Source organism: Pinus tabuliformis, chromosome 3_2 (genome assembly GCF_031772625.1).
Source record: "Pinus tabuliformis cultivar Carrire ecotype Pingquan chromosome 3_2, CPIR1, whole genome shotgun sequence".
Lineage (NCBI taxonomy): Eukaryota > Viridiplantae > Streptophyta > Pinopsida > Pinales > Pinaceae > Pinus > Pinus tabuliformis.
The window spans coordinates 193,842,775-193,855,840 of NC_142302.1; positions in this window are offsets into that span (position 1 = coordinate 193,842,775).

Here is a 13,066-nt window from a genome sequence, read left to right on the forward strand (position 1 = left end):
TAAAGGAAGAAGCATGATCATCGTTGACTCAAGGAAAAATAAGGAAGTTGAATCAAGGATGCTTGTGACTTGGTCTTGGAGAGGTCATTGAGTCAAGGTTCTAGGCCATGGTCTTGGTATTCGTCAATTGAAGTTTATATAAGAAGAAGATATCGTTTGGGTTTTCCTCTCATGTTGGAGAGGTTTTGACCTTGGTTGATCGCATATTCTATGTGTCTCTTGTCTCCTCATTGTTTATGCATTGGGAGATGTTTGATGAAGAATATTGTTTTGAGAATTGTTTGTTATTATGGGTTAGTCTTGAATGTGTTTGTGTATGAAAAATTGGTTGGGTTTGTAAACTATGAGTAGAGCAGTGTTTGATTGATGTATGCTTCCTACAATAAAATGTGTCGCTTACTTAAACAATTAATTTAGTGGAAACATGGGTATTTGGACAATTATTTTGGAATTTATGCACCTTACAAGTACATTGACTCATATAATGCATAAATATAATGGAAATTTGTAACATGTTGCATCATAGAAAGGATGTTGATAAAATATGATAGCTTAAATGTACATGATAGTTTGGAAAGGTGGGGAATAACTCTTATCTAGTCATAGGTAGCCTAATCAATTCCTTTTTTAATATTTAAATGTCCATGATGATTTTGAAATTTGTTGGGTAGCAATTATTCCTCATGTCATAGATAGCCTAACGAGTACTTTTCTCTATCTAGAATGATACTAGATACAATTTTTTTTTGTATTATGTACTTCTTCAATTTTTTTTTTTAATAGTATATCATGTTATAAAAACTTTAAGATAAGCTTCTCACTTTGGTTCTTGCATTTGTGGTAAAATCTGAACCTAGCTTCTGAAAGTAGTGTTATTATGGAGGATACCAACAATATTTTTCACTCCATAAAGGTTTTAACCTATCTTTAGTCTTTGATGAGTTTTTTTGGATGATTTTACTTTAAAAATAAAGATGCATCAACAATTTTCTCACTTGCTAATTTAGAATCAATGAAAAAAATCAAAATAATTACTTACATTTATTTGTAGAGTTTACCTGAAATTGATGGAACATGGTGATTACATCAAATGAGTGTGAAATTGAATTTTGAAATTTTATTAATGTCCTCAATGCTTGGAAAATGTAATGGGATCAGAGGACAAGTTAACATGTAAGGTATTTAATGAGACATTGCTTCTCTTCTAAGAAAAGTATATCTAAACCAAGTGCAATACCAAGGAGAGAGAGGATTCTGTAGTGTGCAAAGCTTAGTTGTGTGGGTTTGGGGCTAAGGCATATTTGCTCCATTTAACTGAAGTAAAAAGAGAGGAAATGAGGCAATGCATACTTTGTAAATCTTAGCTATGAGGATTTGGGGTTCAAGGCTTAGTCACTTCAAAATTGAAATAAAATGAGATCAAATGAGACAAGGACTTGCAAATTATTAGTTATATGTAATGACATTAAAGTGAGTAAACACAAAGTATCAAAATTCGAAGTAGAATCAACCCTTGTGTATGAAAATTCAGTCAAGCATTTTTTTTTTTTTTTTTGTTATGGCTGAATTCCCCCTCAAAGATACATTTGATTAATGTAAAAGCTTAGAAAACCACATCTATGTAATCAAGGTATCCCTCTTAAATGCACAAACCTTTCCCCTTGGCTTCCCATTGACTTTGAGGTTGTGTTCCCTTACACTCCTATATGCTTACTAGGGATACTATACTCCAACAAGACGGATTCTAAGATATATTGTGATAGGGGGATGAGGGTTTCAGAAATTCTTGTTGCCAGCGGAAAATATTGCCATGTTTAGTTCAACAATACAAAAGCAAAATGGTCATGTAGAAGGATTTATGGTGCTTTTTCAATTGCGGGAAATAGAAATGCCATACATTATGGTGCTTCTTGGTACAATATTACTGATTCATGGAGAAAGATCAATGGTTCCTATGGTGGAACTATACCAATGTGTGGGTGGGACCAGGCTCATGAGATTCATTTTTTAATACCATCACAATGAACTACAACCAAATTGACTTATAAGATTCATTTTTTACTGCCATAACAATGAACTACATCCAAATTGGTTATAAAAGATTGCATTGTTAAAAGCTATTTTTTAGCTTTAAAGTTTGACATAATAATTATAAAACCAAATCTCATTTGTTTAAATAACATGGAAACCCATAATATTAGTATTAGATAATTAAACATTAATAAAAAAATATTTATAGTTTTTTGGTTTAATTATATAAAATCCAAATCTGAATTTGTGTAAAATTACAACTTACAACATGGTTAATTATTTTGTAATTTTGAAAAATAAAAAATATAATTTTTTGAAATAAGTATACAATAAGATAAGAAAATATACATTCCATACATTTTGATATATTCATAAAATATAATTTTTTTAAAATTTATAAAAAAACAAATAATTATAATTAAAAAATTTAACAATCATCCAAATTAAAAATTTAATTTCTGCCGCTTTTTCTTTCCCACATTAGTGTATTTGAATGAATGTTGAGTAGTTGAAAAAAAAGAAAGACCATTTTTCCGAGTTTTCTTCCCCGCTTTAGTGTATTCGAACGAATGTTGAGTAGTTGAAAAAAGAGGAAAGACCATTATGTGGCGTTTTCTTCCCCGCCTTAGTGTCATTGAATGAATGTTGAAGTTGAAAAAAAAGAGGAAAGACCATGGGCATAGTACAATCTGATCTGTGGCTATATGGAAACAAGTACAGGTCGCTGGATCAATCTTTAGGGTTTCTAGATTGATGGCCATTCTTAGAAATGATTTGCAAATTTGTTTTATATTTTCACATGAAATGTATGTGGAGTAGTTGGAAAAAAAAGAAAAGACCATGGGCACAGTACAATCTTATCTGTGGCTATATGGAAACATGGAAATAGGTACAGGTAGTTGGATAATTTTTAGGGTTTCTAGATGGATGGCCATTCTTAGAATTGATTTGCAAATTTGTTTTATATTTTCACATGAAATGTTGCAGTAATTGGCTGGCAATTATTATTTCATGGTTGAATTTGGATGCATTGAGAAATAAGATTGAGGAGGATCTCTTCAATGGCTTGCTCACAAAACATGGATCTATTTTGGCTGGGCAAATTTGGACCACGATGGAATGATCAAAAGCTTTGGTCTTCTTTCAAGAGCCGAAGAAAATTCTTGCACATGTACCCTTTCTCTCCTTTGATTCCTTCCTCGATTTCAATTGCTTCAAACAATCTACCAACTTTTTCACCTGAAATTAGGTTATTTGGGTTTTTTTTTTAAGAATTTAGCTTCAAATGAACTAGCCCCACAATTACTATATTGGCAATGAAATTTATATTAAATATACGCTGAACTCTTATAGTACTTTGGTAGTATATCACACTAGAAATTACAAAAATAGTAGTTTGGTAGTATACCACACCAGGAAAACAATGCAAAGAACAACAACGTAGACTTCTCAGGGTAACTCCCTGCCCTCCCTCATTTCAATGCAACACGAAAATAATTTCTTGCTCTCTTTCCATTTCATGGCAGTTCTTAATAAGAAATCTCAATTTCAACCTGTGTTACCAGAAATGGAATGGAAGTCTACGTTTTTGGAAAAAAAAACCTTATAAAAAATGGAACGGTACGAAAACGATGTTTTATACGGTAGTTTTCATTTTTTAATGCAAGAAACTGGGTTTTCCAAAAACAGTTCATTTCTTGAAACTGTTTTATGGAAAACGTTAATCTGGTTCATTTGCAATATGGATCTCTTCCGGATTGGACGTCGACATGAATCATCAAAAGCATTGTTTTTGGGATAGTTTTTGAAGGCATTTTCATAGTCTATGGTTAGAAGTTAACCATATATAGTTTAGGTGCTAACGAAACAGATTTGTTGCAAATAGGTTGGGTGTTCACCCTAGTGACAACACCTTGCAATAATGCTTAATATATCTTTAACAACGTTGACTATTTAGGAATTTTATTAGTTAAAGTTATGTTATTTTTTTAATTGCAGCCATTGATGTGTAGTAGTGTATGGTTAGGTTTTTACATTTTTTTTGTTGCTTTTATTTAAAAGTGGATTTAGCGATTGTATCTAATATTCAAAATGTGTATTTTTATATAAAATTATAAATTTAAATGTATAAGGTTTTTATATATATATTTTTATAAATTAGTAATGTATATAGATATTATATATATATTTCTATAAATTAGTAGTTATATAATTTAGTTAATTTTTCTAGTTAATTAATTATTTTATATAAACATTGGGACACAATATATTTTTTTTTTGCCATTGGTCTGGTTTATAACCTCTCAAATGATTGGAAAAGGATTTTGATAAAACCATCCTATAGAAACTTTTATCAATTATTAGACTATCTATAATATTAAATATCATCAACGGAAGACATTAATTTAATATATAAAAAATAATAATTATGTATTATCCATCCCATTAATAGTTTTATCCCATAAATACATTTTTCATTGGTGATAAGAGATATTATGTTAGGTAATTTGCAATAATAAAACTGAAGAGCAACAAGCTATTGATTAATATGTCTATGATAAATATGGAAAGTTTCATAATTACATAAAAATAGTGATAGAAATAATTGTAAATTTATAAAAATAAACAAGTCTTAAAAATCAAAATACAAAATAGAAATCCATCATTTAATAAATTTTAAATACAAAACAAATAGGAGTACTACTACAAGAAAATATTCCTCTTCATTTATAAATAACCAGCATAGATCTATCTCTCTTGAGCATGAAGAGAGCTACAAACCTCTTTAAGTGAAGAGATTTGATCCTCTCAATGCTTGATCCACAGTTAAAATGGACCTAGGTTGCTTTAGTTATTAGCCTTTGAATAGGCTATATTGCAGAAAAATACCACGGACAAAAACCATGTGTTAGGAGTACCATGGGGAAAAAACCATGGGCAAGAAAAAACTATGCACTTGAGAATTTTATGTTTTTTATTTTTTTTATTTGATTTGATTTTGTTTTATTTTGACTGACTTAAAATGCAAAATATTATAACATAAAGGGTCTCTTGGCACAAAAATCTAACAACCAAAAACATATTAAGAGGGTCCTAGAATAAAATACCTAGATTATGACATTTTTTTTCAAGACTTCAAGGTCTCTCTTGCTTGTTTTAATTTATGAAAGAAAATTGATGAGAAAAAACTAATAAATTAAATAAATATTAAATACAGAACCATGGAATCTAACAAAACCTTGTGCAAAAACTAGCAAATTAAATGAATATAAAGTACAAAACCATGGAATACAACAAAACTATTGGCCATAACATTTTTTCAAAAGTTATTTTAACATAAATAAATCTAGGGACTAAAAAAGAATGGTTTGGTAAGTTCTAACCATGGGTGATAACATTTTTTTAAAAGTTATTTTAACATAATCATATTTAACAACTAAAAATGAATGGTTTGATATGTTATAACCACAAGTGGTATTTATATATAATATTAAATAAGTAGAAATAAAAAAATCACAGTTTAATAATTTATTTCACTTATTTATATTGATCAACCACACTTGTTAATTGGAAACATTGACTCACATAACAAATTTTAATGGATCCAACAGAATAAAATGAAAATTAATAAAAAATAAGTAATATCAAGAAAGAATATCTAAATTTAACTATTAAAATTTGACATAAAAATAAATTTACTATACAAAACCATATATACGATGCATTAAAATAAATAATATAAAACATGACTACATATAATAATCATTTAATCAATGCAAATACAAATATGAGATAGCCATTATACACTTTAACAATAGTTATGGTAAATAATATATACTAGCCTAGATCCATCTTAATTTGGGATATACCAACACCCTAAAGGGATTAAATCTCTTTTATAAATTAGTAATGTGTATAGATATTTTATATATATTTTTATAAATTAGCAGTTAAATAATTTAGTTATTTTTTTTTTCTCACAAACTAGCAATTTAATATCTAGTTCAACTATACTTTTAAAATATATTATTTTTATTATTATAAACATTAGTTTTCTATTATAATGGATTAAAGATACATTTTTGAAAGTTTTCTCTTTAGATTTTGTCTTCAAACACATGTTGTAGTATTTATGGTTATGCAAGTGGCAATAGTTCGAGACAACCCTCTATTTTTGGCTATATATCCAATGGAGATCAACTCAATCTCCACCATCTTGTTACCCAACCATGAAAACAATAACCCAATAATTGTGTGGAAAATGATACAATAGATCCCAAATTTGAGGTCCACTCATGTCACATCCAAGAATATATACAATGTATGTGGGATCATGTACTCATCTGGAAAATGCAAATGCTAAATCAAACTTGAATTTGGTGCCAAGTGTTTCTTCACTATTGTATTGCTAGCCTAAAGGATCAAACATGGGTATTCAAGAATGGATTATTTGAGAAATGGAAACTTTGTTGATCACTATAAGTATTAAGGAATGACCAATGTCAGTAGCTAAAGCCTATGAGCAACTACCTATGAACCATAGTATTCGAGAATGTTAATGATGAATGCTTGGTTTTATGTTTCATATTTTTCTTGTTTTTTCTCTCTCCTCGTTTCTTGAATGTGAAACAAATGCTTGGTTGTATGTTTCATATTTGTCTTGTTTTTCTCTCTCCTCGTTTCTTGAATGTGAAACCTCCAAACTCCATTTCTCGTCTCGTTGACGTTTCTCGTTTCGTTTCCCCTTTCTGGTTTCTAGTAACATAGATTACAAGCCCTTCCTTCTAGGTTTGGTTGAATTTCTGCATTGCTCTCAACTCCAAAAGCAGGTGATAGAAGGGATGGGTAGAAATCTTGGTACTCGAGATAGCGTTAAAGAGGAAGAAACATTGAGTCAGACACTGCAAGATTCCTGTCGTGGGGTAAAAGGATCACAAGAAGGCCATAGTAAGCCCTCGAGAGAGAACGAAGATGCTACTGCATGCAGTGGTAACAATAAGAGTATGGTGCAGCCCGTATATTAAGGTCCATCAATGACATCATATTAGAAAAAATATAAGCATGAAAATAGATTGAAACAAAAACAAAAGGGAAATCCTCACTAACTCGTCAGGCCCTTGCTCAATAATCAGACAACATTTGGGTATGAAAAACCAGGGATCCCTTCTTCAGAGTCCCTGTTTGCTTTTATAGATCTCTTTATATTGATGGATGGTTTTGACCCTCCTCGAATGGCCATTGGATGAGTGCTGGGCAGTTTCATTCGTTAAGCTTCCTGGCAACTGTTTGAAATTTTTTTAATTTAAACTTTTATATAGAACTTTGACTTTTGCATTTTGTACTTTGGTGCATATGTTTTCTGCTCATGACACATTTGTTTAAATAAACTACATATTTATTTTCTTTTGATTACGTTTCTCAACTATGGTCGTGGATTTATCCTGGAAAAGTAATGAAAATAAGATATGTTCCAGGGAATTGAACATATGTTTTTTCATCACTTGTATCAATATACTTTGACAACACGGGCATAGAAACCCGAACCCATCGCTTCATCGCACTGTGACCGATAGAGAATTTCCTAGTTGTTGAGCACAACACATAGCCCATATCATTCGAAGGTATATTGGTGTTATTCTTTCTATTGGGTCCCTATAATACTAGTGATTACCTCATTACTATTGTAGTTATACCCCTTATTTATATTGTTGTGCCCCCATTGCACCCATATTGTTATTAATGTGCCCATAGAATCCCTCTATTTTTATTTTTGTGGCTTTATATAATTATTGTTAGGTCGGCTGGATTATATTGTGACTCCTTAGACTCCTATATATAGAAAGGAGGTTTTGTCATTTGAATCATCAAAGAATTGTTCATTTATGTAATGTAAAGGAGTTTTCCCCCTCGAAGAGGCTGAATTATAAGGCGTTGATCTATCTTTTCTATATTTTCTTGAGCTGGTTTCATAACATTTGGTATTAGAGCTTTGGATTCTAGGGTTTCGCTGCTCCAAACAGGTCATCGTGGCATTTTCGCTATAATTTTTTTTTTCTGTGACATTTCAGAAGTCGCAAAAAAACCCATTTGAGAAGAAATCGCGCTGAACCTTGGGTCCAAATTTCAGAGCTTTTCGAGCGATATTTTCGGAGATATGATCTGAGGAAGTTGGTCTTTTTGCAGACTCCTAAATTACATTCAAAATAGGTGACCTAGGGAAAATCGTCATAACTTTCTCGCTGAGGATCGGATTGAAATTTCGTAAGAAGGTACAGAAAGATGATGGACTGTAGTTTCTTGTATGCATTTTTCAGATCCATAGGTCGAAACAATGACTTGTGACACGTCGTACAAGTTTGCTCTACTGAACTAGTCTATAAGCAAGTCACTGTGGGAGATTTCGTATAACTCTTCCTTGGAGAAACCAATTTGGGTCAGAATTGTGGAATTGGAAAGAGGACTCAGAAGGCTACTACAGGTCAAAATTTTAGAATTGGATGATCCAAAATTACAGAGATACATCAGATTCAATATCGGGCTTCTACAAAGTGAAAAAAAGTGTGTAGTTTTTTTTTTTTTAAATTTTTGCATAAGCTTGGTTTGAAGGAATTCAAAGGGCATAATAAAGCATTATTAGCGGTAACTGATGCCCTGAGGAAAGAAAATGCAAACACCTAGTAAGGAACCTGAAAGCTCTAGCATGACTCATGAAGAAGATGAAGAAATGCTACATGATATATCAAAATTACAAGAACAAGTGCAACAAATGTCATGCTCACAAAAGCTAACAGAAGCTAAGATAAATGGCGTGGAATCTAAGATAAATGGCGTGGAATCTAAGATAAAGGGCATGGAAGCTAAGATGGATGATTTGAAGACAGATTTGAGGACAGATTTGAAGATAGACATGGCAGATTTGAAGACAGATTTGACAAATTTTCTACAAGAAATACTTACTAATGGTGAAAAGGTTTTAAAGGAAACTCATGATGTGAACAAAAGAAATGTTAATCATGATCCCATAGACTCTAATGTTGGATTTAAGACCCACCATATTCCAAAAATCGATATGAGGAAGTTTGATGGCAAGGATCCCGCCACATGGATATTACAGATGGAGCAGTTCTTCGATCTCAATAATGTGAAAAACACACAAAAGGTACGTATGACAACTTTATATTTGGAACCAAATCAGTTTGTATGGTATCAATGGCTTTGCTCTTGTAAGCATTTTATCACTTGGGCAATTTTTACGGAAGAATTGATAACACATTATGAGGATACAAAAAGCAACACTTTTTTTAGCCAATTGATAAGTCTCAAACAAAAGGGTTCAATAATGGAGCACATTGATGAGTTCCAAAAATTGAACATAAGGGTAAAAGATATTCCAGAGGAGCATAGGATTGATGTGTTCATAGGATCTTTAAAGGATAATATCCAACATGATGTTCGCCTTTGGGAACTTGATTCATTAGAGAAGGCATTCAGGTTAGCAAGAAAAATGGAAAGAAAAATTATGGCAACCAGGAAGCATACCACTCACAACTATAAAGATGGAAGTGTAGTTGCCCCTAGTCTTCCACAACCTATAAGGTTGACACCACAACAATTGGAAGAAAAAAGAGCAAAAGGGCTTTGTTATAGTTGTGATAGCAAATACACTAAAGGTCATAAGTGTGCTGAGAAGAAATTATTCTACATAGATTGTGAAGAGGAAGAAGAAAAGGAGAAAGAAAGGTCAAAAGAAGAGGATATGCTCCAGGAACAAAGCCTAGATGAAGAAAAAATAAATCCGACCATATCTTGTAATGCATTGGTGGGAATTACCACTCCTCAAACCATCAAGATAGAAGGACAAATCAAGAAGAAAAAGGTAATAGTGTTGATTGATTCAGGAAGCACCCACAATTTTATTCACTGTAGGGTAGCAAAAGAATTGAATTGCTTCCTATATCCAACACCAGAGTGTCAAGTGATGATTGCAAATGGAGGAAAAATAAATTTCTCTGTAAAGTGCCATAATATCAAGCTATCCATGGGAGAATATGTATTGACTAGCCCAATGCTTTCCATTCCAATGGGGGGTGCTGATGTTGTACTAGGAGTCCAATGGCTACAATCCTTGGGTACAATAGCTTTTAATTTTCAAGAACTTTTCATCAAATTTTCTACGGAATTAAAGGCAGTTGAATTAAGGGGTATTGTAGGGAAACCAGGAAAGATAATAAGCTCTAATGGTATGACAAAGCTTCTAAAAAAGGAGCAAAGGGGTGTAATTGCACAATTATGTTCGCTAGATGTTTCCACATTAGAATCATCTATTTCTCTAGATCTCCAAAAAGTCCTGGACAATCATTCCAAGGTATTTGAGACTCCCAAAGGTCTCCCACCTATGCGTGATCATGATCATGCTATTCATCTGATTCCAGGAAGTGTTCCTCCAAACATCAGGCCGTACAGATATCCCTATGTCCAAAAAAGTGAAATTGAACGTATGGTTGCAGAAATGCTAGAGGCTGGTATAATTCAACCGAGTCAAAGTTCTTTCTCTGCTCCAGTAGTATTGGTGCACAAGAAGGATGGTTCATGGTGCATGTGTCCGGATTATAGGGAGCTCAACAAGCTCACTATTAAAGATAAGTTCCCCATTCCTGTCATTGATGAATTACTGGATGAATTGCATGGATCAATTTACTTCACCAAGTTGGATCTTCGTTCAGGATATCATCAAATCAGAATGAAGATTGAAGACATTCTGAAAACGACATTTAGAACTCATGAGGGTCATTATGAATTTTTGGTCATGCCTTTTGGCCTTACCAATGCACCTTCAACATTTCAAGGTTTGATGAATTCAATTTTCAAACCATTCCTTACAAAATTTGTGTTAGTATTTTTTGATGATATACTTATCTACAGCAAGTCTTGGAAGGATCATGTTGAACATGTTGACAGGGTGCTACAACTATTGGATGAGAAACAATTTTATGCAAAAAGATCCAAATGTTTCTTTGGAGTCCAGGAGGTGGAATATTTGGGTCATATTGTATCTCACGAAGGAGTTAAGGTAGACCCTAGCAAAATTAAAGCCATTAAGGAATGGAAAATCCCCACATCCATAAAGCATCTGCGCGGATTTCTTGGGTTGACAGGGTATTATCGCAAGTTTGTTAAAAATTATGGGAGAATAGTAGCACCTCTAACGACATTATTGAAGAAAGATGCATTTTCATAGACTCCGGAAGCAACAAAGGCCTTTGAACATCTTAAAGAGGCAATGTGCCAAGCACCGGTCTTAGCTACACCGGACTTCACAAAAACCTTTATTGTGGAATGTGATGCTTCAGGAAATGGAATTGGTGTTGTTATAATGCAAGATGAAAGACCCATTGCTTTTGAAAGTCGTCCAATCAAGGGAAAGTTTTTAAGCAAAGATATTTATGAGAAGGAAATGTTGGCAATACTCCATGCACTTAAGAAATGGCGACCCTACCTAATGGGAAGACACTTCAAGCTAAAAACGGATCATGATAGCCTTAAATACTTTTCAGAACAAAAATTATCCTCTAAAGAGCAACAAAAGTGGGTCACAAAGATGTTGGGTTATGACTTTGAAATCATCTACAAAAAAGGGAAGCAAAATGTGGTGGCAGATGCACGCTCAAGAAAGGATGAGGATGTGGAAGCATTGTTGTGCGCTATTTCTATCATCCAACCAGATTGGATAAATGAAGCAAGGGATGAATGGAAGAATGACGAAGAAGTGTGGGCACTTATTCGAAAGCTACAACAAGATTCCAGTACGTCTGATACATTTAGCTGGAAAAATGATTCGTTATGGTACAAAGATCGCTTATACCTCTGTAAGAATTCCCAGCTAAAACAAAAGATTCTTATGGAATTGCACACTTCTCCCTTAGGAGGGCACTCAGGATTTTTAAAAACTTACCACAGGGTTAAGAAGGAATTTTTTTGGGATGGCCTTAAATCAGATATTCAAAAGTTTGTGGCAGAATGTTTGGTTTGCCAAAAAAATAAAGTTGAAACAATTAAGACACCGGGTATATTACAACCTTTATCCATTCCAAGCCAATGTTGGGAGGAGGTATCAATGGATTTTATCACAGGTTTACCCAAGTCCGAGGGAATGAGTGTCATCATGGTGGTAGTTGACAGACTTACCAAGTATGCACACTTTTGTGCATTATCACATCCATTTAAGGCCAGTACAGTTTCTACTGCATTTATGGAAACAATTCAAAAGCTACATGGAAACCCAAAGATTATTGTAAGTGACAGAGATCCCATTTTCACTGGAAATTTTTGGACAGAATTATTTTCTTGTCTTGGTACTCAGTTAGCTCATAGCTCATCTTATCATCCTCAATCTGATGGGCAAACTGAGATAGTAAACAAATGTCTGTAAGGATATCTTCGTTGCTTTGTATCTGATAAACAGACACAATGGGTCAAATGGTTGCCTCTGGCTGAATGGTGGTATAACACTTTCTTTCATACAACAACAAAAATGACCCCATTTATGTCACTTTATGGGTATCAACCACCATCCATCACATCATATTTAAGAGAAAATTCTAAGGTTCAGGCAGTGGAACATCACATCGAACATCAACAACAAGTCCTCCAACTCTTAAAGGATAACCTCGTGTTGGCACAGAATAGAATGAAACAACAGGAAGATCAACATCGCAGTGAAAGAAGTTTTGATGTAGGTGATTGGGTATTCCTACGGCTACAACCATATAAGAAAATGTCCCTCAAGCAAGCTAAGAAGGATAATAAATTATCACCAAAGTATTATGGTCCGTACAAGGTGTTGCAAAATATTGGTACTATGGCATACAAATTGGAGCTTCCTGCAGCTTCTCGATTGCACCCAGTTTTCCATGTTTCATGCTTAAAGAAGGTTATAGGCGACAAGCTCCCAGTTCAAACAATATTGCCAGAACTTGACGAGGAAGGAAAAATTATATTGGAACCGGAAGCAGTTATAGAAACAAGAACTCGACAG